Source organism: Oncorhynchus masou, unplaced genomic scaffold, assembly GCF_036934945.1.
Source record: "Oncorhynchus masou masou isolate Uvic2021 unplaced genomic scaffold, UVic_Omas_1.1 unplaced_scaffold_3728, whole genome shotgun sequence".
Taxonomy (NCBI): domain Eukaryota; kingdom Metazoa; phylum Chordata; class Actinopteri; order Salmoniformes; family Salmonidae; genus Oncorhynchus; species Oncorhynchus masou.
The window spans coordinates 26,986-35,063 of record NW_027010130.1 but is presented as its reverse complement, the minus strand read 5'-3'; the positions used below and the strand labels follow the sequence as shown (position 1 = coordinate 35,063).

The 8,078-nt window shown below is 43.1% G+C and overlaps 1 pseudogene; it reads left to right on the top strand.

Moving 5' to 3' along the window:
- Positions 1–317: 317 nt before the first annotated feature.
- On the top strand, positions 318–3,344 carry LOC135534643 (GTPase IMAP family member 7-like; annotated as a pseudogene).
- The last annotated feature ends 4,734 nt before the right edge of the window (positions 3,345–8,078 follow it).

The following is an 8,078-nucleotide window of genomic DNA, read 5'->3' as shown; positions in this document are numbered from 1 at the left end:
GCCAGGTGACAGAACTGTTTAGAAAGATGAGCAGAATGCAGACTATGATACAAGACAAAGTGTACCGCATTGATTACTTCATGGAGAAATCCTTGAGAATAAGAACGCGGGTTGGTAAGTTTGTCCCATTTCTTCGTATTTAATTTAACTTAAGCTTATTGCTTAACATTAATTTAAAAGGATGATGGTATCCAAGAGTATTTGACACTGACTGTATATCATAGTATCTCATAGTGACTTTCAGCTACAATTTAAATAATGGCTCGCCATAACTTTTTGCACTGAACAAAATGTGTACTACATTTGACCTCTAAAAAAATCATCTTGATCATCCTACAGGACAGAGACCAACGAAGGAGCTGAGGATTGTTCTGGTGGGGAAGACTGGAGCAGGGAAGAGTGCATCAGGAAGCACCATCCTGGGGAGAAATGTTTTTGAGTCAAAGTTTTCTGCTGTTTCTCTGACATCAAACTGTGAAAAGGCCAGAGGAATGGTGGATAGGCAAAATGTCGCTGTTATCGACACCCCAGGTTTGTTTGATACTACATTGTCCAATGAGGAGGCACTGAGAAAGATTGCTCTGTGCATCTCTCTGGCTGCTCCTGGTCCCCATGTGTTCCTGGTTGTGATCAAGCTGGGAAGATTCACTAAAGAGGAGCAGGAAACGGTGGCAATCATTCAGAAACTCTTTGGGCAAAAGGCTTCCAAATACACCATGGTTCTATTCACACATGGAGGTGAGGTTGAAGGAAGAACAATCAATGCTTTTTTACATGAGAGTCCAAATCTTCTGAGATTGGTTGAGGAATGCCATGGCCAGTATCATGTCTTCAACAACAAAGTCCAGAACCCTTCTCAGGTCACGGAGCTGCTTCAGAAGATCAACTCTATGGTTGGGTGGAATGGAGGGAGCCACTACACCAATGAGATGTTCCAGGAGGCAGAGAGACAGATTGAAGAAGAGAAAGAGAGGATCCTGAAAGAGAATGAACAGAAGAGATGCAGAGAGATGGAGAAATTGAGGGTTTGAAGGAGAGCGTCTCAGGGAAGAAGAAGAAACCCTGAGGAGAAAACAGGAAAGAGAAGCTAGAGAGAAAGCTGAGAGAAGAAACCGTTTTAAAATCGTAGGTGCAGGTATAGGTGCCGATATCGGTGCCGGAATCGGAGCAGTTGGGGGAGTAGTTGGAGGCCCAGTTGGTGCAGCACTTGGTGCAACAGCTGGTGCAGCAGTGGGAGCTGCATTAAATGCGTGCAGTTTACAATGAGTCCATAGCTAACAGTGCTGCCAAATCTACAAGTTGTTTGACTTAAATATTTAATATTTAAAGTCAATGTTCTGACTTTGCTTAGGCCTAGCGTCTTTCTGTCTTCCCTGTTCCAGTTTAATTTTGTAGCTACATTAACATCCTCTGAGAGTTGTCTTCAGTTGTACACTACATGGCCAAAAGTATGTGGACACCTACTCGTCGAAAATCTCATTCCAAAATCATGGGTATTAATATGGTCCCCCCTTTGCTGCTATAACAGCCTCCACTCTTCTGGGAAGGCTTTCCTCTAGATGCTGGAACATTGCTGCAGGAATTTGCTTCCATTCAGCCACAAGAGCATTAGTGAGGTCGGGCACTGATGTTGGGCGATTAGGCCTGCAGTCAGCGTTCCAATTCATCCCAAAGGTGTTTGATGGGGTTTAGGTCATGGCTCTGTACAGGTCAAGGTCTTCCACACCAATCTCGACAAACCATTTCTGTATGGATCTCAATTTGTGCACAGGGGCATTGTCATTCTGAAACAGGAAAGGGCCTTGCCTAAATTATTGAAACAAAGTTGGAATTACAGATTCGTCTAACAGGGGCAACTCCAGTCATCGGCGGCCTAATTGGTGTCACACTTTTTCTCCATCTGTCACGCCCTGACCTTAGAGAGCCTTTTATTCTCTAATTTGGTTAGGTCGGGTGTGACTAGGGTGGGTACTCTAGTTTTTGTATTTCTATGTTGGCCTGGTATGGTTCCCAATCAGAGGCAGCTGTCTATCGTTGTCTCTGATTGGGGATCATATTTAGGCAGCCTTTTCCCACTGGGTTTTTGTGGGATCTTGATCATGACGATAGATGGAATATGAAAATGTATGTCATTTTTGTTTTGTTATTAAAGGTTAATAGACAACGTTATTACGAAAACATTGTAATGTTAAGAGTTTTCCTCGTATATGTTTGATGTTTATACATTGTACATTGTGTGGAAAATGTCCAAATCAAAGAGAATGTTTTGATAAAGATGAAATGTGAGGTTAGTTGTCTAAAATTGGATTTGAGTAAAATCGAGACCTTGCCCTTAACTTGGTACGCCCAGAGAATTGCCCTAAAGGCGGTTACGCCCACTTCTGACACGAGGGTATAAAACCTGTGAGTGAAGAATTAACAGATCAGACTAAGTGACCCAAGCTGCAGCCGAGGTCTAAAAAAGTAAAAGAAACCAAAACGCAACACACGTTTGAAGACAAATCTTTTTCTACCCAAGCTACGGATGAGTAGCTGTGTCTAAGCAGGTGAATTCAAGTTGGACGATCTAGCCTCCACTCCTTATCGAATCTTGGCATCTACACTGTTTCATTCCTACGCTGTGAGCTCTGAGCTACAGAGCTGTCTGTCCTCGGAAAAGCCCTTTCAGAGCAAGGGCGAGGGAACAGACCCCTAAGCCAAAAGGACCCTTACATCGTGAGGACAACCAGAGAGTTGTGCTGGAGAAGTGGGTCATTGTGCAGCCTGAACGGTCCACGCGGGGAATCCACGGAGACCTTCCACACGTAATTACATCATTATATTCTGACCCATAAGAGTGGCAGTTTGGGTCAAGGCTAGGGTTAGAATAAGCATAGCTGACAAATTCACCCAAATGTATATTTCTCTTGTGTATTCTCTTTCTCTCTCTCTTTTAAATCCCCATTTTGGGTAACACGCGCCATAGTGCATTGGCCCGTTATACTAAGTTCTAATCAATAGCCTATAATGTGTTTTTGTGTATGTGTATCTTTCATCATCATTTTAGCTTTCTAGTAAATAAATACTCAACTAAGATTGGTGTGGTATGAACTCATTGGTGAGACCCGGGTCCGTGCAGATTGGTGTGGTATGAACTCATTGGTGAGACCCGGGTCCGTGCAGATTGGTGTGGTATGAACTCATTGGTGAGACCCGGGTCCGTGCAGCTTCCCGGATTATGCGACGTTCAGAATGAGACTGTAGAGGTAACTGATTAATTAGCGGCTGTTGTAAAATCGATATTCTGATATTCTTTGAGTTAATTTGGGAAATAGAAACTCAATAAAAATAATTTTCCCATGGTGCCCCAGGTTAACGAGTTAATAATTGCTTGATTCAGTTAATCACACAATAAGAAACCTTTAATCATTTGATGAGCAACAGTCGTCACATTAACTAGTACAACGTCACAACACTGTCGTTAAGACACTAACAGCCTACAGACGGTAGGCAATTTGGGTAACAGTTATGCCTAAGGACTCTGAAAAACACAAAAAAAGATGCCCAGGGTCCCTGCTCATATGTGTGAACGTGCCTTAAGCATGCTGCAAGGAGGCATGAGGACTGCATATGTGGCCAGGGCAATAAATTGCAATGTCTCGTACAGTGACACGCCTAAGTCAACGCTACAGGGAGACAGGACAGACAGCTGATCGTCCTCGCAGTGGCAGAGCACGTGTAACTGACATGGGTCTGCCTACCCATGTCAGAGACGCAAACTCGGTCTCAGCCTTTAAGTCTTTACTGAAGACTCATCTCTTCAGTGAGTCATATGACTGAGTGTAGTCTGGCCCAGGAGTGGGAAGGTGAACGGAAAGGCTCTGGAGCAACGAACCGCCCTTGCTGTCTCTGCCTGACCGGGCCCCCTCTTTCCACTGGGATTCTCTGCCTCTAACTCTATTACAGGGGCTGAGTCACTGGCTTGCTGGGGCTCTCTCCTGCCGTCCCTGGAAGGGGTGCGTCACCTGAGTGGGTTGATTCACTGATGTGGTCGTCCTGTCTGGGTTGGCGCCCCCCCTTGGGTTGTTCCGTGGTGGAGATCTTTGTGGGCCAGACTCAGCCTTGTCTCAGGATGGTAAGTTGGTGCTTGAAGATATCCCTCTAGTGGTGTGGGGGCTGTGCTTTGGCAAAGTGGGTGGGGTTATATCCTTCCTGTTTGGCCCTGTCCGGGAGTGTCCTCGGATGGGGCCACAGTGTCTCCTGACCCCTCCTGTCTCAGCCTCCAGTATTTATGCTGCAGTAGTTTGTGTCGGGGGGCTAGGGTCAGTTTGTTATATCTGGAGTACTTCTCCTGTCCTATTCGGTGTCCTGTGTGAATTTAAGTGTGCTTTCTCTAATTCTCTCTTTCTCTCTCTCGGAGGACCTGAGCCCTAGGACCATGCCCCAGGACTAACTGACATGATGACTCCTTGCTGTCCCCAGTCCACCTGGCCGTGCTGCTGCTCCAGTTTCAACTGTTCTGCCTTATTATTATTCGACCATGCTGGTCATTTATGAACATTTGAACATCTTGGCCATGTTCTGTTATAATCTCCACCCGGCACAGCCAGAAGAGAACTGGCCACCCCACATAGCCTGGTTCCTCTCTAGGTTTCTTCCTAGGTTTTGGCCTTTCTTGGGAGTTTTTCCTAGCCACCGTGCTTCTACACCTGCATTGCTTGCTGTTTGGGGTTTTAGGCTGGGTTTCTGTACAGCACTTTGAGATATCAGCTGATGTAAGAAGGGCCTTATGATTGATTTATTGATGACAGTTTATTAAAGCTGGTATTTAGCAATGATGATACTTATAGTAACAAGCTAATCAGAAGTAGCTTGCATGTAGAGGAAGGGTTCTAGTAGAAAAAACAGCCCCTGTCCAGAAACAATTCTTCCTATACAGCACTGGTGGAGATCTGAGAGGATTGGACAGGTTGAAGCAATAATGAAATTCCACCTAGCCTATCAGAGGGCAAGGTGAAGCTATCACCATAGTAATCATTCATGTCTTCTCAGATCTCTACAAGTATCTTGGGGAAAGGTTTGTTTCTGGATAAAAATAAAGACTCCATAATGAATTAAAATTTCATCTAGCAACAGACCAACCAATATCCTAGCCAGCAGAAGGGTTTAGTAGTTAGCTACATACGTGCTTTCAAGACATATTTTATTTATTGGTATTATAAATAAAATATGTTTTAATTGACAAGATTCTCAGCATAAAAACAGTAAAGAAAATAAGAGACTCACTCAGCTGTGAGTCTTTCCGGGTACGTTTCTGAGAGCTTTTCACACCTGAACTGTACAATATATGAACATTATTATTTTTACAACTCATCAAACTCTGTGAAGTTGGTTGTTGATCATTGCTAGACAGCCATTTTTAAGTCTTGCCATATATGTTCAAACCTATTTAAGTTGAAACTAACTAGGCCACTCATTCATTGAAGCCTTGGTAAGCAACACAAATGTATATAGTTATTTTATGCCTGGTTATGACACCTACATAAGAGTGTCAAAACCCACATTTATTCAAATTTTAGTTTCTTAAAATCCTTTGTTGTTGCAATAAATTCTTTACAGTCATATTTTTGTTCATACTGTTTTATATAAGTTTCATGATGCTTTATGACCATTCTGTGTCACTTTACTTGGACGAATAAAATAGTCGAGGTTCTGTCCGAAAAGATATGCAGGCATTGCATGGAATCAACCAAAGGTTGCGTACCACATCTTCCAGATGGAACTATCATATTGTAATGAAACAGCAGGGAGCAATTCTCGAACACTCGACCTCCTAACCCGATGTCCGGAGCGCTTTCGACTGCCGCAAAAGTATACCCATGCAGCAGAGTCGACTTCCGCTGTAATAAACCCAGGGTCGTTACACTACTCCCTCCTTTCAAAGAGCGCGTCCTCGCGCTAGCTTGCGGCTCTACATCTTACAGGAACGCACTCACCGGCCAAGGACACGCACTGTCGTGGATGCAAGGTCCGATCCCACTTCTGACACCAGTGTAATGAAACAGCAGGGAGCAAGTCAAAAGCATGCTCGTGCGGCAGAGTCGATTTCCGCGGTTATAAACCCAGGGTCGTTGCAATATGATGTGGTTAGCTGACATTAAATACCTATCCAGGCGTTGTAAGATATAGCTTTAGTCAGCTTGCGTCAGTAAGGTAGTCACCGCAGAAACTCAACACAGCAGTTCCAAGAAATCACGTGACTGACTAGAAAGCAAAAGCGTTCATACGAATCCAAACATTGCTATAAATTATTGGCTGCATCTCCAATTGTAGACATATGACTACACTTAGTGATTAATTTCTCTATTTCTGCTTTTTGTATCTCCTCTCTTTGGCTGTAAAAATGGATGTGTTTTTATGTGACTTGGCTCTGACCTAACATAATTGTTTGTGGTGCTTTCGCCGTAAAGCCTATTTGAAATCACTGGTGGGATTAACAAGAAGTGTATCTTTAAAATGGTGTGAAATACTTGTATGTTTGAGGAATTTTAATTATGAGATTTCTGTTTGAATTTGTCAACCTGCACTTTCACTGGTTGTTGTCCGATCGATCCCGTTAGCGGGATCTCAGCCCCAAAAGGTTTTAACCAGTCGGCGAAAGCCAACATCTTTCAAGACAGAGAACGTTGCATATGGCCTTTTTGTTATCTTCCTTTCAAACTTCAAAATAGATCCACACCTCAGACATTGTGGGCATTGTGGGCTTATTTTTCAATGCGTCATTACGATCAGGAATGGTATGTGTTGCCTACATGGTATGCACGTCATCTACCTACGTATTTTGCACGTCATCTACCTACGTTATTATAGGTATGCACGTCATCTACCTACGTTATATAGGTATGCACGTCATCTACCTACGTTATATAGGTATGCACGTCATCTACCTACGTTATATAGGTATGCACGTCATCTACCTATATAGGTATGCACGTCATCTACCTACGTTATATAGGTATGCACGTCATCTACCTACGTTATATAGGTATGCACGTCATCTACCTACGTTATATAGAGTATGCACGTCATCTACCTACGTTATATAGGTATGCACGTCATCTACCTACGTTATATAGGTATGCACGTCATCTACCTACGTTATATAGGTATGCACGTCATCTACCTACGTTATATAGGTATGCACGTCAGCCTTTACATGGGTTTTGCACATCGGCATTAAATTAAAAAAATCCCGCCAATGCCGATGTTGGCATTTTTAGCTAATATCGTCCGATTCCGATATGCTTACCAATATATCGTGCATCCCTACTATGCTCCTATAAACCAATGAGGAGATGGGAGAGGCAGAACTTGCAGTGCCTAAAGCGTCACCAATAGAAACAAGATCTATTTTAGCACCTGGCTATGCAGACGCTCGTTGACGTGAGCAAGAAGTGTGGATGCAATGACTGAATAACATGTATGTGGTCAGCATGTTAGACGGAGAGTCTAATGCATTAACACTGTTAGACCGAGAGTCTAATACATTAACACTGTTAGACTGAGCGTCTAATGCATTAACACTGTTAGACCGAGAGTCTAATGCATTAACACTGTTAGACCGAGAGTCTAATGCATTAACACTGTTAGACTGAGAGTCTAATGCATTAACACTGTTAGACCGAGAGTCTAATGCATTAACACTGTTAGACTGAGAGTCTAATGCATTAAAACTATTAGACCGAGAGTCTAATACATTAACACTGTTAGACCGAGAGTCTAATGCATTAACACTGTTAGACCGAGAGTCTAATGCATTAACACTGTTAGACCGAGAGTCTGCATAACATTAAACACTGTTAGACCGAGAGTCTAATGCATTAACACTGTTAGACCGAGAGTCTAATGCATTAACACTGTTAGACCGAGAGTCTAATGCATTAACACTGTTAGACCGAGAGTCTAATGCATTAACACTGTTAGACCGAGAGTCTAATGCATTAACACTGTTAGACTGAGAGTCTAATGCATTATTAACACTACACACGATTGAAATGCTGCATGCCAAGATAGACTAGAGAAAAGAGACTGTTGATATT